Source organism: Equus przewalskii, chromosome 12 (genome assembly GCF_037783145.1).
Source record: "Equus przewalskii isolate Varuska chromosome 12, EquPr2, whole genome shotgun sequence".
NCBI lineage: Eukaryota > Metazoa > Chordata > Mammalia > Perissodactyla > Equidae > Equus > Equus przewalskii.
Genome location: NC_091842.1, coordinates 4762406 through 4779946, shown reverse-complemented (window position 1 = coordinate 4779946; position 17541 = coordinate 4762406). Strand labels below are relative to the sequence as shown.

The following is a 17541-nucleotide window of genomic DNA, read 5'->3' as shown; positions in this document are numbered from 1 at the left end:
ATGGGAGGAGGCCACAAGCCAAGCTCTGTGCTTCCCGTGGGGACAGCTCGGAGGCGGGAAGCACCCTCCAGAGTGGGCCTGTGGGCTCTCATCGGAGCTCCTTTGTGGGATTTGCTTGAGAAGGCACCCTGACTTTGCTTCCTCTCCCTTCCTGTCCCACTGCCCTTACTCTGACACCCCCTGGGAGCACGGCCTTAATAAATCGCTTGCACACGAATCCTTGTTTCAAGGCCTGCTTCTCAGGAGCCCCAGACTGGTGGTGGTAACAGTGGCCCTTGGGAGTGAAGTCTAAGGGTGGGATTCTGGGCTTGGATCATCGGCCCATCGTAGCAACAGGATCCGCCTTGTGGGTGGTGAGTGGTGACCCCTGGCTGCTGTGCTGATGGACAGGACGGGGTACCAGGTGGGAGAGGACACCCCGCGTCATGCACTTGAGAGACGTGGGAGCAAGGGTTGTGACAGGAGTGGGGACGTGGTTGGTTTTGCTGAGCATAGCTAATGCCATGATGAGGGAAAATGAGAGGTTTGGGTCCACAGTTAATTAACTTAAGGCACAGAGGGGCAGTCCGAGGCCTCCGTGCAGTGTCTAAGGAGACCCTCATTTCCTTCGCCCAGGGCCGACTGCAGGAGACCAGGCGGGGGGCCTCATGCAAGGGCAGTGGGACTTCAGAGGAGGCTGCACTCCTCCCACGTTGGGGCCCTGATGTGGAGGGAGTGAGACCCTCCGGCTTGGACTGAGGATATCTGGGCGACGTGCTTGAGAACACCGAGCCCCCACATTGCCCCCAACCCTCTGGGCGTGCAGAAGTGGCCCATTTTGCCTTGCAAAAAATATCAGCTGTGCCCCCACTTTGTCCAGAGACCATGCTGAGGTGTCAATGCGGCAGATGTCTTTCAAGACAACCTTTGCCCTCCTTCAGATCTGCCACCGCCTCCCTTCCTGGTCACTAGACCTGTAACAAGGTTCGGGGCCCAGCACAGCCCGGCTGGGAAGTGTTGGCTCTGCTCAGGGAGAGGAGGAATTATTCACCAGCTGGCTAATGTGTACAGGCAGGAAGCAGGGAGCATGCCCAGGAGTGGGCCTGGAGGGCGAGGGGCCGGGAGTCGGGGGCTATGAGGCTGGCCAGGGAGGCTTTATTGATTGGGAGCACTCCTCTGTGGCCCACCTAAGTGTAATGCCCTGGCAAGGGCACCTGGAGCCAGAGCCAGGCTCTCCTGAGATGGCTCTGGAAGCTCAGACATGACCATGGCCCACATTAAATAAGCCGGAGTTGCCAGGACTGCCTTGGCAGAGTGTCAAGGAAGATGTCCGAGGTCCAGAGAAAATAGATCTGTTTTATTCCTGAGAACCCGTTGTTGACTATGCTCTCGGGAGAGCCCAGAGGGTGCTCCTTGCCCTACGGAGATAAGGAATGTGCTGGCGAGAGGGCGCTGACCTCAGCCGGTTGCTCAGCAGGGGCTGTTTTCTGTAGACCAGGGCTGATGTTGGAGGTGCAGTCATGGAACTGGACTCCCTCATGTCAACGGGGTGGCAGGATCCCGGAGTAGCAGTGGCTATAAGCAGCGCTTAACCAACAGGGCAAAGTAGACGTAGTCCCTGAAATGGGCAGTCGGGTTGGGCTGGGAACCAGGAGGCCCATGCCCAAGGAGGTCTAGGCAATGGGTAACGAACACGGTGTTCCCAGGGCCAAGATGGATGGGCGGCCAACTAAGGTATTGCTTGACACTTATCCAAAAACAGAAAGACCAACGTCAGCTTCTCTAATGGAAAGTCACCGTCTTGTTCCCAGTTCCTAGATCTGAGGCAGAGCCCACCCACCACAGGAGAAGCTGCCTGTGGGGAGCGTCCCTCCCTGTGAGAAGCTGTCCCCTGGGGACGGACTTTACAGTGCCACTCTTTACAGTATGGTATACAGTGGTGATTTCCTCAGTCCTTCCCCAAGTAGGCAACAGCCATTTCCCTGAGTAACCATTCCCTGAGGGGACTGGCATATCCAGTCTTTCAACCAGGGGCTCTGACCCCTCAGGGGCGAAGTTATCCCATCAGACAAGCCCCCTGGATCAGCAGGGATGCTGAAGGCGAGGGGATTCCAGGAGGAGGGGGGAGATGAGGAGCATCAGCGAGGCCCTCAGGGCCCACCGCAGTGGCGGGGGCTGCAGGAATCCCAGCAGCCCTTAGTTGGCCGGTGTTCTCCACCTGGAGCGGGATCCATGTGGGACGGGAGTGGGTCTGTGTGGAGCAAGGAGCGGCTTGGGCAAACGTTGACTCTCAGCCCACATCTCCTTGGATGGATCCTCTTTCAGATGGGTGGGCTCCCCCTGCCCTGCCAGGCTCCCCACAGCAGCATCTGCCACTCACACACTCCCAGAGAAGGGGAAATGGCCCCTGACCGAACTCTGAAGAGTGTGGGAATGTGAAAGCTCAGCTCCCTGCCTCAGGTCTCAGGTCGGGACAAGTCTGAGACACCACTGCTGCTCCCGAGGAGCCTGGGATGAAGCAGAAGCTTCTTCCCCGCTGTGGGACTTTGCCCGGGACCTCCCCCTTCCTCCCTTCCCGGGCTGCGCCCCCCCTCTCTCACTAGCCTCCCCCGGCTGCATTTCCTTGGCCAAACACTTACACACAAATGGTCTTCCGCCATCTGCTTCTGGAGAACCTAAGACAGGCGCCAACATGGGCTGGATAGCAAAGCCTGAGGGGAGGGGAGGGCCATGTCTTGGGAGGGGCTTGTTCCAGGTGCAGAGCGGGCAGGCCCCAGGTGTTGACGGGCATTGCTGACACGCTCACAGCCCAGTGGGAGAAGGAGACGTGGAAAAACGATCCTACCGCGGAATGGGCTGTGGGGGACAGAGCAACTGACTCTACCACGGGAGCCAAGTGGCCTCAAAGGAGAAGTCTTGCTGGGTCAGAAGTCGTTTGCAAGGAGAGGACTGGAGGGGAGGCATTCCAGACCGAAGTCACACTACATGCAAAGGGTCTGATGTGGTTAGGAGCGGTGAGTGTCTGGATGGTTGGAAGGTAGGAGCTATGGGACACATGTGGTGGACTCAGGGGGAGAGCTGGGCAGGGGCTAGATTCTGTGGAATCACATAGTTTTCAAGCCAAGGAGTTTGTATTTAATCCTATGGGTCAGTGTTTCCCATTCTTTGGTTATTTGCATATTATATCCACCTACACTAATATGACAATATTTTTCTTAAATGACTAATAGTGTTCTTTTTGTGTGTGTGTGAGGAAGATTGTCGTTGAGCTAACATCTGTGCCAATCTTTCCTCTATTTCACGTGGGTTGCTGCCACAGAGTGGCTTGACGTGCGGTGCTAGATCTGTGCCCAGGATCTGAACCTGTGAGCCCCTGGCCACCGAAGGGAGTGCGTGAACTTAACCACTCTGCCACCCGGCTGGCCCCACTGACAGTGTTCTTAAACAGATGTGTGCAAAATGGGAAATTTGTTTCACCACTACAAATGGAAGGGGTGGGGTATCTTTGTGTGTCACTGGGCTGAGCCAACTACGTTTGCAAGAATGTCCCCTTTTCTGTCTCTGGCTAAGGCTGGCCACACTCGGAGGCTTTCTGGGAGCAAAGGGAATACAGACTGCTGTGCGAGAAGGGAGTTCTAAATACCAGCCATGACTGCGGGATCCGGTACAGAAACGAGGGCTGGAGAGCTCGGAGTGTTTCACTCGTATTTCCATGTGAATCTGTTCGTTTATATATTAACCATCTTTCCCCTCTCCTTCTCCCGTTTCCCTGCCATCTCACATAAAATGCACTAACAGTAGTTAACTTTATATCTCAGTATTTAAGTTACGAGGAATTAAGGTCGAAGAGCAATGACATCAGCCAAGGATGGATAAAGGGGCTTTGCATCCTCCGGGGGAAGGAGCTGGTGTGTTTGGGTCATATGGGAGAGGACTGTCGTCTTGGTTTGGAGGTTAAGCATGATTCGTTGCTTTGGTTTCACACACGTCTGAGACCGTATTAGAGGTCGCATTGTGATGCATTTCCCTCACAGTCCTCTCCCTTACACTAACAAATTCCCCGTGGAACCGCTGACCCACGGTGGGCTTCACAGGAAAAAGAACCAACCAGTCACACTTGAAAATTGAGAGTGCGAGTCCGACTTTAATTCCCAGCGATACAGATACACCTCACATCTCAGCCATTGTCTTCGGGAGCTGGTTTTTCCATTCTTCACCGGTAAGAAACGTGCCATGCTGAGCGTGGAAATTCACAAAGGTTCTGCGTGCACCCCAGTTCCTGCGGATGGCCACCTGCAGAGAGCGCCACCCAAGCGCGTTGCCACCCTGGGTCTTCACTTGCAGAGGCTCCTCTTCTAGTCCTGGAAGTTTGTACAGGTATCCTCTCCCCGTCTTCGCTACCAGAGGGGCACCTTGACCCAGCGGACCCGTGGGTTTCCAGCAGCATCCGTGGAGGTGACTGCAGGGTTGAGATAGAAAGAGTCTCCTTACTCATCTGGACAAAATTCCACCAGGAAGCCCAGCCGTGAACAATCTTGGGCCCTCCCTTTGCGTCTCCCCTGCTGGGTTCTCCTCTGCTCAACTGCTGAGTGTAGGTGGGTCCCAGGGTCTGTCCACAGCCTTACCCAGGTGGCCTCACCCAGCCCCTGGCCTTCATTACCAGCCATTCACCCCAGACTCCCAAACTCCTCCTGTCTACAGCCCTGACTTCTCCCCAGAACTTCTCAGCATCTCCCTCACCCCTATTTGACTTCTCCATTCCGATAGGCATCTTAGACTGACTAAGCCTGCCCTCTGTGCCCACTGTCTCCAAGATAACGCCTGGGCCCGGAAGCCCAGCCACGTGTGGCCCCTAGAAGATCCCATGAGTCAGACCCTGCCTCTGGGGGGGCCTGCCCAACCTTGATCCCCGCCCTCCTTACCCCGACCCTCCCCTACTTTGCTCTTGCCAGCCCAGTCCCCAGTCCTTGTCATGCCCCGCCCCCGCCCCCATCAGCAGTCTGGCAGCAGGGGCAGGAACAGGCACCCTCCTCCACCCTGCAGAGGGACAGGAACCACGTCCCCTGAGCTGTCTCTCACCGCTGCACTTTTGGCTAGAACAGATGTCATGGGCGGATCCTTCATGGGGGCCATGGGGTGGTATGGTCCAGCAGCTGGGCTGCTCACCCACCTTGCCTAACCAGAGTCCCTAGGGCCCCTGCCTGCTGCCCCCACCCCCGGTTCCCTGCGTCCTGAACCCCTGTCTGTGCAGCCGGGAAGCCACCCTCAGCTCAACCCCCATTCAGAGCTCCCAGGGCCAGTGAGTCCCAGACTTGGATTCCTGTGACAGACGTCAGGGACACAGCTGCAGAGACACGTGACACCCCCCACCCTGAACCCTGGAAGAGGAGTCAGAGGGACACAGGACTGAAGGAAGCAGAGGCAAGGACAGCAGCGAATGACCAAGACCCCAGGGGAGACCTGGATTGTGACGCCAAAACCCCAGGGCCTGAAGGCTGGGGGGCGGGGGCCAGGGCCAGGAGACACTCCCACTTCCAGATCCTTCCACCTCCCCACCAAGGCAGCAGCAGCTCTTCAGGGTGTGACACACATGGCCCGTGGACACCAGGCAGTTTTAGGTGGAACACAGACACAAGATCGAGTAACGCTGGGTCTCATGGTATTATTGCCATCGTTCTGTGGGTCACATAAAGTTATCGCCATTTGAATTATGCTTTCATCTTTTGGGTTTTTTCGGTTTTCCCCTAGTATTTCCAAGTTTTACTGTCACGTGAGTCCTGGGATCTTGCAGCATCCTCTGACCCCCGGAAGTTCTCCACCTGTGGAAACAGGTCCAAACTGTCTGGGCATCTTTCTGACCCAGACATGTGCACCTGGACAGGAGCCCCATCTCCATGGTCTGCTTGGGCCGAAGCAGAAGCCACAAGAGAATTTTCCTTGTGGTCCTGACCTCCCCGTGACTCGCTGATAAATTCTTTGAGGGGCGCAAAAGGGTGCATCCAGGACCAACAACATCCATGTGGAGGCTTTGCACAAATTTAATAATTTTCCTTTTTCCCAGTGGACACAGCCCACTCCAGGGCCCAGGGCTTTGTAGGGGCGGCTGAGCAGGCCCGTTGGCACCCTCATCACTCCCACCTCCCACCTGCAGTTTCAGCCACATCTGGCGGTTCTTTGACTTGAGTCAACCTTTGCCACCTTTACCCTGTGCCCTCACTCATTGTGGGGACTTTGCTTTTCTGTGTTTAGATCACAATTCTGTCTCTGAGCTGGCAGCCAGTCAGGCCCAACTAGTTCATGTGTGTTGGGAGACGTAAAAGGAAAATGTAGAGACAAGAGTTTAAGAAAAGGAAGTTTGGGAAAGGGGTCCAGACCTCAAGTGAAAAATGCAATGGGAGTTTTTTTTAAACTCACAAAATTACCAAGAGTATAGTTAATCTAAATATTTCACATAATGATCATATCTGCAAGGGTTTGCAAAAGGCAAGGATAAGGTGGTTTTTGGGGAGGGGGGATCAGGAAAGGGCTCAAGGTTTTCTCTATTTTGGGGCCTAGTGATGGACAGAGGCACCAGGCGTGACATCCTTCCTGCCCCTTTGTGACATGTTAGTCATGATAATGGCAGGGAACAGGGTGTCCTTTTACTTCCTTAGCAAATAGATAAATATCTCTTTGGGCTGTATTCGTGCCCTACCAGGCGCCAAGCCCAGAATTCCTTGGTAAGACGGAGAATCCCCGGGCAGAAAGACAAAGTCAAAGCCATGAAACAGAAAAGAGCTTGACACTTACAGGTCTTTGCTTCCTTTGGGTCAGCTGGGGATCTTTTAAGAAACAGCAGCGGTGATCATCAGGGAAATGCAAATCAAAACTACACTAAGATGTCACCTTACACCTGTTAGAATGACAAAAATATCTAAAACTAATAGCAACAAATGTTGGAGAGGTTGCGGAGAAAAAGGAACCCTCATACACTGCTGGTGGGAATGCAAACTGGTGCAGCCACTATGGAAAACAGTATGGAGATTCCTCAAAAAACTAAAAATAGAACTACCATACGATCCAGCCATCCCACTACTGGGTATTTATCCAAAGAGCCTGAAGTCAGCAATCCCAAAAGTCCTGTGCACCCCAATGTTTATTGCAGCACTGTTTACAATAGCCAAGACGTGGAAGCAACCTAGGTGCCCATCGACAGATGAATGGATAAAGTAGATGTGGTACATATATACAATGGAATACTACTCAGCTGCAAAACAGAACAAAATCATTCCATTTGCAATAACATGGATGGACCTTGAGAGAATTATGTTAAGTGAAATAAGCCAGCGAGAGAAAGATAATCTGTGTATGACTCCACTCATATGAGGAATTTAAAACTATGGACCAAGAACAGTTTAGTGGATACCAGGGGAAAGGTGGGGTGGGGGGTGGGCACAAAGGGTGAAGTGGTGCACCTACAACATGACTGACAAACATTAATGTACAATTGAAATTTCACAAGATTGTAACCTATCAATAACTCAGTAAAAAAAAAAAAAAAAAAAAGAAAAGAAATAGCAACGGTCCTCCAGCGAGGACTTGGGGACTGGAATTCTGGCCCCCAGTTACTATGTGACAACTTTCTTTGCCTGAAAAATGGGCGCAAGAGGGTTGATTGCTCTGGGTCATTGTGTATCAAACAGGTGAAATAATAATGCAAAGAGGCCTGGCACATGGTGGGTGCGTGGAATATGTTTGTTGCATCTAAAACAAGGAAGAGTCTAAAACACTCTTTCCCCTGGTTGGATCTTCTATGAGATACGGCTTTCTGTTATTCCAATGTTAAAAAGTTTATAGGTGGTAGAAATGAAGACTTTGTGAGGCCCCGGATGGTAGAAGGGCACAGTGATCCCCTTAGGATCCTCCCTTGCAGGTAGGGTCTGGCAGGGTCCCCAGGTGACTCTTTGCAAGCCTGTGACAACAGCCACCACCCAGGCCTCTCCCCTAAGCCCTGGACCTGAGGACTCCCCGGTCTCCCCGCCTCGGATGTGTCCATGGAGCTCTCAATTCCTGGCCAAAGCTGCTCCTCCTGACTTCTCCCTTCAATGGCTGGCAGCACTGTCCACCTGGAGACATTGAGACACTTTCCTGAGAGTCCTGGATGTTCTCTGCTTCTCTCAATGCCCTCTGTTTCAGTTAACTATTGGTGTGCAATAATCCACCGGAAAACTATGGCTTAAAACAACAGACACTGTATTATTTCTCATGGTTCTGCAGGCTGCTTGGGCTCAGCTGGATGGTTCTTCTGCTCCCTGTGATGTTAGCTGGGGCTGTATCACCTGAGGGCTCCCTGGGGCTGAGACATCCAAAAGGGTTCGTCACGAGGCTGGTGGTTGATACTGGCGGTCAGCTGGGAGCTTGGTGGGGCTGTCCACTGGAGCACCCACGCATAACTTCTCCATGTGGCCTGGGCATCTCTCAGCAGAGTGGCTGGGTCCCAAGAAACCTGGGCTTGGAATCTGCAAGGCTTCTTATAATCTCGTCTTAGAAGTTGTACAGTGTCACTTATGCCACATCCTATTTATCAAGGTAAGTCACTGGCCCAGCCCTGATCAAATAGAGGGAAATAGTTTCTACTGCTTGGGGGGAGGAGCTGCACACAATTTTCAGCCTCTTCTATCTACCATAAATCCTATTTAACTGTGCACCAAGTTTTGCCTTAAAATTAAGCCCAAATTGTTCACCCTAACCCCTTTATGGATTGCCACTACTTCAGTATTCAATTATCACTCTGATAGTCTCTCTAAAAGCAGTAACCACAGGACTCAGCCGCTCCTGCCAGTGTCTGGTCCCCATCCCACTGCTGTTCTCTTGGGTCAGGCCATTCTCCTCACCTCTGCCCTCCAAGCATGTGTTGGGATTTCTCGTCCACTGATGATTCCTTCCTATTCTCCTTGTCCTTGTGGACACATACCCCTTTCTCCACCTTCACTGTACTTTCAGTGTCCTTTGTGGAGGGAAATAAATGCATGAGGTCAGTTCCCTATGTTCAATCAGAAATATCTGCCTTGGGTTTCTGGCCCCTTCTAATCCGTCCTCCCCAACATCGTCATGATGATGGTTCTAAGGTGCCAGTCCCTTGTCCCCTCCTCTGGTGGGGAGTCCCCTTCTTTCCTGGACCGATGCTTCACGACTTCCATCAAATTTGCCACATGGACCTACCACCTGTACTATCATTTGCTTAACAATTTTCTTTAAATCCAGTCACTTTTTAGCTGAAGTAAATTTACTTTAAGGTGATTATTGATATAGTTGGATTAATAGCTACCATATTTATTACCATTTTATATTTTTTGCCCTTGTTCTTTGAATGTTTTTTTTTTTGTCTTCAACACTTTTTCTGCATCCTCTTAGGTTAACTGAGCACTTTATATGATTTCATTGTTTCTCTTAAGTATATCAATTCTACTTAAAGATTTTTTTTCCAGTGGTTGCCCTGAGTTTGCAGTATACATTCACACCTAATTCAAGTCTGCATTCAAATAACACTATACTATTTCATGGGGAGTGCAAGTTCTTTCTTTCTTTTTTTTAGGGGGGAAAGATCAACCCTGAGCTAACATCTGCTGCCAATCCTCCTCTTTTTGCTGAGGAAGACTGGCCCTGAGCTAACATCCAAGCCCATATTCCTGTACTTTATATGTGGGACACCTACCACAGCATGGCTTGCCAAGCGGTGCCACGTCCACACCCGGGCCGCCGAAGCGGAACGTGCGCACTTAACTGCTGTGCCACCAAGCCGGCCCCAAGTGCAAGTTCTTCATAACAGAATATTCCCAATTCCTACTTCCTGTCCCTTTTAACATTGCTGTCATTCATTTCACTTATCCATTCGGTGCTTATAGCACCATATACATTGTTGTTATTATTATTTTATATAAATTGCTATGTGTTGAACAGTTAAGTAAAAGAAAAAGATTTTTTTTTTACCTTCATTTATTCCTTCTCTAATGCTTTTTCTTTCTTTATGTAGATCTGAGTTTCTGATCTATATCATTTTCTTTCTGAAGAAGAATTTCTTTGAACACATCTTGCAAAGCGGGCCTACCAGGGACAAATTTCCTCAATTTTTGTTTGTCTGAGAAAAATATTTATTTCTCCTTCACTTTCAATGGATGCAGAATTCTACGTTGGTGGGCATTTTTTTTTTTTCAGTGCTTTAACTATTTTATTCTGCTCTCTTTTTGCTTGCGTGATTTCTGAAGAGAAGTCTGATGTAATTCTTACCCTTGCTCTTCTATAGGGAAAGTTTTTCTTTCTCTGGCTTCTTTCAAGATTTTGTCTTTGTCTTTGAATTTCCGCGGTTTGCGTATGATGTGCCCAGGTGTAGATTCGGTGGTATTTATCCTCCTTGGTGTTCTCTGAGCTTCCCGGATCTATGTTTTGGTGTCTCCCATTAATCTTGGAAAATTCTCAGCTACTGTTACTTCAAATATCTCTTCTGCTCCTTTCTCTCTTTCTTCTCCTTCTGGTATTCCCATTATGCCTATGCTACAACTTTTGTGATTGCCCTATAGTCCTTGGATGGTCTATTGCATTTTTAAAAATTCTGTTTTCTCTTTGCATTGCGGTTTTGCAAATTTCTATCCATGTTTCACAAGCTCATTGATTTTTTTCTTGGCTGTGTCCAGTCTCTTGAGGGGTCCATTGAAGGTATTCTTCATTTCCGTCACCGTGTTTTTGATTTCTAGCATTTCTCTTTGATTCTTTGTTAGAGTTTCCATTTCTCTGCTTATGTTACCTATGTGTTCGTTCATGTTGTCTACTTTTTCCATTATGATCCTTAACATATTCATCACAGTTGTTTTAAATTCCTGGTCTGATTATTCCAACTTCTGTACTGAATCTGTCTCTTCCAATTGTGTTTTTTGTCTTGTAGGCCGCTTTTTAATTTTTTTTGTTGAAAGCGGGACATGATGCACTGGGTAAAAAGAACTGAGTCCAATAGGCCTTTAGCATGAGGTTTTATATTTATCTGACTAGGAGTTAGGCTTCGTTTACTGTTTGCCGCAGCTGTAAGTGTTAGAGGCTAAAATTTCCTCTGGTCTCCTTGTTTTTTTCTCCCCTATTGTCTTTGGATTTTCCTAGAGACTTCTTTCAAAACAAGGTCTGAGACACACCATTCTTTTAGTTGTATTCCCTTGTTGTATAGGGGAGCCTTCTTGATGTGATGGTAGGGGATGGGGGGGGAGCTTTCTATAATCTTACTATTAGGTCTCAGTCTTTTAGCAAGCCTGTGCCTGTGGGCCATGGCCTTCAGAAATGTTTCTCAGTGTTTCCCCACATAGGGGAGACAGGAAGGTTAGAGGGGGCAGGAGTTGGGTGTTTCCCCTCCCCCACATGGAAGACCAGCACGTGCTGGAGTCAGGTATTTCCCTTCCTCTGGCTTGGTTAGGCTCTCATAAAAGAAATTCTTTTCTTTTCTTTTTTTCAAGATTGGCACCTGAGCTAACATCTGTTGCCAATCTTTGTTTTTTTTCTTCTTCATCCCAAAGCCCCCCACTACATCGTTGTGTATTGTAGTTGTAGGTCCTTCTAGTTGTGGCATGTGGGATGCCGCCTCAGCAGGGTCTGTCGAGCGGTGCCATGTCTGCACCCAGGATCCAAACTGTGAAACCCTGGGCTGCCAAAGCAGAGTGCACAAACTTAACCACTGGGCCACAGGGCCAGTCCCAAATAGTTTCTTCTGAGAGCAGACTCTATTAAGAACAACAGAGCACTCTGGATGTATTTAAAAGTGGTTGCTTTCCCCCTTCTCCTGCCAGAAGCATGAGGGGTTTTTTTTCTTTGCTTTTCACTGTTAGAACCTGGTAGGGCTCCTGGAGTTAAAACTCACAAAAGTGCAGGGACTTCTGAAGCCCGTGCCCCACTGGAGTTTTGAAATCTCAGACTTGTTCTCACTGAGCCTCTAACCATTCATCAGTTCTGGTTTGCCTTCCTGCCTGGCACTGGCTCCAGGGGGCTTCTGCTCCAGTAAGCTGGGATTCCCTGTACCTGCCGTCTGTCTCTCCAACTTTGGGCACAGCGGTTTGCCCTAAGACCTCAATTCTCTGATGAATCTAAAGCCAATTGTTGATTTTCACTTGTTTCTTATTGTGATGATGGAGTGGTGACTTCCAATGTTGGACCAGAAACTGGAAATCCAGCTAACTTTATTTTAAAAGACGATTTAAATACAGTCACACATTGCTTAAAGAAGGGGATACGTTCTGAGAAATGCATCATTAGGCAATTTTGTCATTGTGCAAACATCATAGATTGTACTGAAGGTGAACAAAATTTGCCACCCCAAAACATGCCTGTTTAATGTGAGGATTATTTAGGTTGATTATTTTTAAGAAATAAAAGGCTCAGAAAATTTTTCTGGTTACTTCCCCATAACTGCCTAAAAGAATTCAGATAAAAAAACCTGTCTCGAGGAGTGAGCTATCACCTTAGCATAACATACACTATGTGGTGGATAGGGAGGAACCTAGAAAAGCTGTTTGTTGGGCTCCCCTCTCTGTTCTGTTTCTGTGTGGCCAAACACTTGTTTTCCAAACATTTGCTCCTTTTCTCCTACCTGTGGACCCGCCTTCCTTCCCTTTGCAGTCCCTGACTCTCCCCACCCCCAACATCTTCTTTTGTCTTTAGCTGAGGATGTTATTTGAGGGGAGGGCTTTGGCTATTTTGGCAAGTTACTCATTTTTCCTGGGTTTCTCCCATGCATATGTGTCATTGAACTATTATTTGTTTTTCCCCTGTTAATCTGTCTCTTGTCAACTTAATTCTTAGACTAGCCAGAAAAACCTAAAAGGATACAGGAAAATTTCTTCCTCTCCCACAGTACTTATACAAACCCAGATGGTACAGCCTACTACACAGCTAGGCTATATGGTACTAATCTTATGGGGCCACCATCATACATGCGGTCCATTGTCCAGCGAAACATTGTGATGCGGCAAATGACTATACTGCAAATGGAAAATCAGTGTCACCTGACACAAACAGAAGGTAGCTGTCAAAATGAATACAATGAAGGGGCCGGCCTGGTGGTGTAGTGGTTAAGTTTGCGCACTCTGCTTTGGCGGCCCGGGGTTCGCAGGTTCAGATCTTGGGTGTGGACCTAACATCACTTGTCAAGCCATGCTGTGGCAGCATCTCACATAAAATAGAGGAAGATTGGCACACACATTGGCTCAGGGGCAATCTTCCCCAAGCAAAAAAAAAAAAAGTGAATACAATGGAAAGAAAATGATGCTGTTAAATTATCTTTGTTTAGATGGGAGATGAGCAAGTGTCAGAGAGATGCTAGAGACCAGGTAACCTCACCTAGAGACTTTCTCTTTGATGCTTTCTCTCACAGGATGGCTTAGGAGGCTGCTGAGTGACTGACTCAGGGGAGGGGAGGGGAGAAATGGAGAGGGCTAGGTTGTCCATGGCCTGGGGGAGCTGCTCGAGCAGCCTTCGACCACCGCCCTCAGGATGCCTCTGACCTGAGGACGGCCACACCTTGGTTTGCACAGTCTGCTGTCTAGGTGGACTTTCCTGTTGCTCACTGCTGAACTCAATCTCAACTGACTTCTCTCATTCATCTGGAGAAGTAGTCAGCAGTTTTAAACACTCACATCAAAATAAGATATAAGAAATCGAATGGTCTCCAAAAAAATAAACCATATGCTTTTGCATTAATACAATTTCCATGTCACTCGGATATCTATAAACAGTTTGGTGGGGGTACATAAAAATGTATTCATGGGGGCCGGCCCGGTGGAGCAGCGGTTAAGTTCGCACGTTCCGATTCTCGGCGGCCCGGGGTTCGCTGGTTCGGATCCCGGGTGCGGACATGGCACTGCTTGGCAAGCCATGCTGTGGTAGGCATCCCACATGTAAAGTGGAGGAAGATGGGCACGGATGTTAGCTCAGGGCCAGGCTTCCTCGGCAAAAAGAGGAGGACTGGCAGTAGTTAGCTGAGGGCTAATCTTCCTCAAAAAAAAAAAAAGAAGTGTATTCATGAAATCGAGTTCACCAGGTGTATCATCTGCCCCGTTCCTCCTGTGCCCTCCACGGGGGACGCTGTTGGTGAGGAGGCTGTCAGTCCGCCCACTGGTTGTCATGAGGCTCATTCTGTGTGTCAGCTGTCCTTTGGCTCACCAGCAGGGACACGGGGATGTGGGAAGTACGAGGCATCTGGCTGCATTTGGAATTCTGTGAGGTCCAGGATGTCGTCGCTGGAGCTGGAGCGTAGGGTCTTCGGGCAGGCCCCGCCTCCGCACAGACCCACTGTTGGCATGCACTGCCTTCACTCCCAATCGGCTCTGGGGACTTGCTCAGCTGTCACCTCCTGAAGGAAGCCCTCCTGGGCTTCTCCTGGGCTCTCAGGCCAGAACTGGCAAGGAGCCCGGCACAGCGGGGTGCTGACTGATGTCTCCGCCCAGATCTCACATGCCCAGCGTGGGGAGACAGCACAGGGCCACCGTTAAAGAGAACCAGAGCCAGACGATTATTAAAGTGGCTAAAGCAGATTTTATTTAAGATCTAATGCAATAGGGGAAAAGAGACCTCAGAATAGAACTGGACTCAATTCCACATACGGCAAGGACGAGTGCAGATTCACAGCCAAGGAGCAGGTGGGAGGAAGTCAGCGGATGGAAAATCACTAAGAGAAACATCAGGGGTAGGGTTTGGGGGACTCTGGTTAAACAGACCCGACTGGATTCTTGCTGAAGGCAGGCCAGGGTGACCAGAACTCTCCTGGGGGTGGCGTGGGGAGACTTCGATCAGATATGGAGGGTGATCAAATATCGAGGGTGGAGATTCTGGCTAAACCGACTTGATGGGATTTTTGCTAAAACTGGGTGATGCAAAGGCAGACATGGAAGCCAAAAAATCAAGGCCTAATTGAGATGAGGTTCAGATAACAAGTTGGGTCAAGGAGGGAGTCTTTCTCATCCCTCGTGCCTCATCTGTCTGCAGGCCAGACCCCACTCCTGCCTGTTTCTTTCTGCTTGTCATCTCTGCTCCTCCTGTCCGCCCTTTCCCCTAGGCTGCCCTGCACTGCCAGGCAGGAGGCAAGGATGGACTCAGGGCCTGGGCAGACGCAGAAATCCGAGGGAGAGACTGGGGCAGGGAGAGGCTCTCTCTGGAAGAATGACAGACAGTCCTTCATAACGGTGTCAAGGATCACAGAACCGGGGGATGTCCCCAAAGTGATCAGATTTTCCTCAGACAGAAATTCCCATCTCTGCAGCTTAACTCTGTCACTTTGTGCTATGAACTGAATGTCTGTGTCCCCTCAAACTCCTCTGTTGAAACCTAGCCCCAGTGTGATGGCATTAGGAGGTGGGGCCTTTGGGAGGTGGTTCGGTCATGAGAATGGAGCCCTCATGAATGGGATTAGCGCCCTTATGAGAGGGACCCCAGAGATCTCCTCGCCCTTTCTACTGTATAAGGACACACCAAGAAGGCACCAGGTACGAACTCACCAGACAATGGATCTGCCAACGCCTCAATCTTGGACTTCCCAACCTCTAGAACTGTGAGAAAGAAATGCTTGTTGTTTAAGCGAAGCATTTGGTGTCTTTGTGACAGCAGCCCAAATGGACTAAGACACTGTCACCTTCAAGCCTTGTCAGTTTCCATCTGGGTTACCTCAACAGCCTTTGGACAGCTTCTTGCTGCCCACCTGAACCCCTGCCATGCACCCCCCTACCCCCACCTCCACCTCCATCCATCCATCTTGGCAAATCATGACCCACGTGCTTGATGCCTTTGGTGGCTGCTTGCTGCCACGGGCCCTCCACTGAGATGTGAGGCTCCAGCCCCAAGATGACTCCAGACCCCTAGTCTTGCCCCAAGCTCCCCACTTCCAGGCCCCTGCTCCGGCCAGGTCTCCCCTGCCCCACTGTGTCCCAGGCTCTAGCTGTCCTTCAGGCGTGGAGGAAATGCCACCTGTCCCACTTCTGCTTCCCTCAGTTCCTGGCTCTCAGGGTGCACCTCACAGTTGGGACTTTGGGACCTGCCCTCCTCCAGCCCCGGAGGCCCCGAGTCCCTCACTGCTGTCCCCCCCCCAGGCAGCATGGGGCGGGAGGAGCTCAAACCCAGGCGAGCCCTTGTGTCTGGGAGGGGCTGCTGCTCCCCTCTGCCCAGCCCACCTTGGGAGCCCCTTCCGAGCGCCCTCGAGGGAAAAAGCTGCTGACTAACAGGTCAGTCGCTGGCTGGGCTGAGTGGCGATGTCCAGTTTGGGTGTTTTTCTTGTTCTTGTTGCCTCCTGCTCTCTCAGCGTGCACAGGCCTGGGCAGGCCTTGCTCCGGGACACACTACCAGTCACCTCTCTCCTCTTGGCTCATAAGCAGCTGGGTGGAGGGTGGACCAGCTGCTGACACAGGCTCACTCGCCTTCTCTCTCTCCCAGGGCTGCCTCATGTTGGCAGAGGCCTCGAGTGGGACTGGGTCCCTTCCTCTGACGTTCCTCGTGTTTCTGGCCCATCGGCTGTCCCTCGCAGAGGCAGGACTTGATCACAGATAGATCCCAGCCCAGAACATCAAAAAATGGCATCAAATCCCGCCGACTCCCGATCATCCATAGCATGGAACACCGGCACCTTTGCGTTTACCCTTGTTATCAAAGGGCTCTCTGCCACTGACAGGCACGACGGTAATTTTGAGTTCTGAGAGCCCGCGTGGTACGCGGCCCTGAATGGCATCTCCCTGTGGGTGGGGCTGGTGCCTCAGCTGAGCCTGCCCTGTCACAGGCACACAGGCAGTCCTGGGAATGCAGGGAGCCCTGGCGGCCTGCTCCATTTTGCTCTTGCCTGTCCCCACCCCTGCTAACCTCTCCCCCACCAGAGCCCTGGGATCGCCCATCAGCTTTCATGCCTCGATCCGCAGCCCTTCTGCCCCCTATCGGGTTCTCACACCCCTCTACACACGAGTCTTAGGGCCTGGTGGGCCGCGGGACCCCATGGGAAGGCCTCCATCTCCCTGGCCCTCCCTGCTGATTAGACAGCAGGGCCTGAGCTCCGCAGGAACCCCTGGAGTGAGCACGGGGCCCAGCACTCGATGGGTGTGAGAGGCACATGCTGCGTGGGAACGAGTGAGCACACACCCCGATCAAGAATCCCCGATGAGAACAGAGGAAAAGCAGGGATCAGGCTGCTGGCCACGGAGGGAGTGAGGGATGTTGCTGAGGACCTGAGAACCCCCGGGAAAGGGCAGCCAGGGAGGGCCAGCGGCCAGGCCTTGGCAGGACTGTGAGATTCACGAGACCCAAGCAGTCAAGCACACGGCACTTTCTGGAACATGGCTGCAGGATGGAGTAAAGGGGAGGGATAGAGGGAGAGTCAAGGCTGAACCAGGCTCCCCTGCTCTCCAGCACCGCGTGAAGGGAGGCCCACCCGTCAGGGGCCACGCCCACAGGTGCCTGGGGCAGCCAGCCCTGACCCTGGGAGCTCTGCACTTAGGTGGCTGGAAGGGTCAATGCCAGCTGACTTTAGGACTTGAGAGCCCCAGGCGTGGCCCATTTGGGACCACCTAGCACTACCCC

The 17541-nt window shown here is 51.1% G+C and overlaps 1 long non-coding RNA gene across 1 annotated transcript; it reads right to left on the bottom strand.

Moving 5' to 3' along the window:
* Positions 1 to 14503: 14503 nt before the first annotated feature.
* Positions 14504 to 17529, bottom strand: LOC139074695 (uncharacterized). Its single transcript, XR_011524332.1, has 3 exons — positions 16152 to 17529; positions 15483 to 15533; positions 14504 to 14656 (listed from the first exon to the last, which is right to left on the bottom strand). It is a non-coding gene; the product is annotated as an uncharacterized lncRNA (long non-coding RNA).
* Between the last annotated feature and the right edge of the window lie 12 nt (positions 17530 to 17541).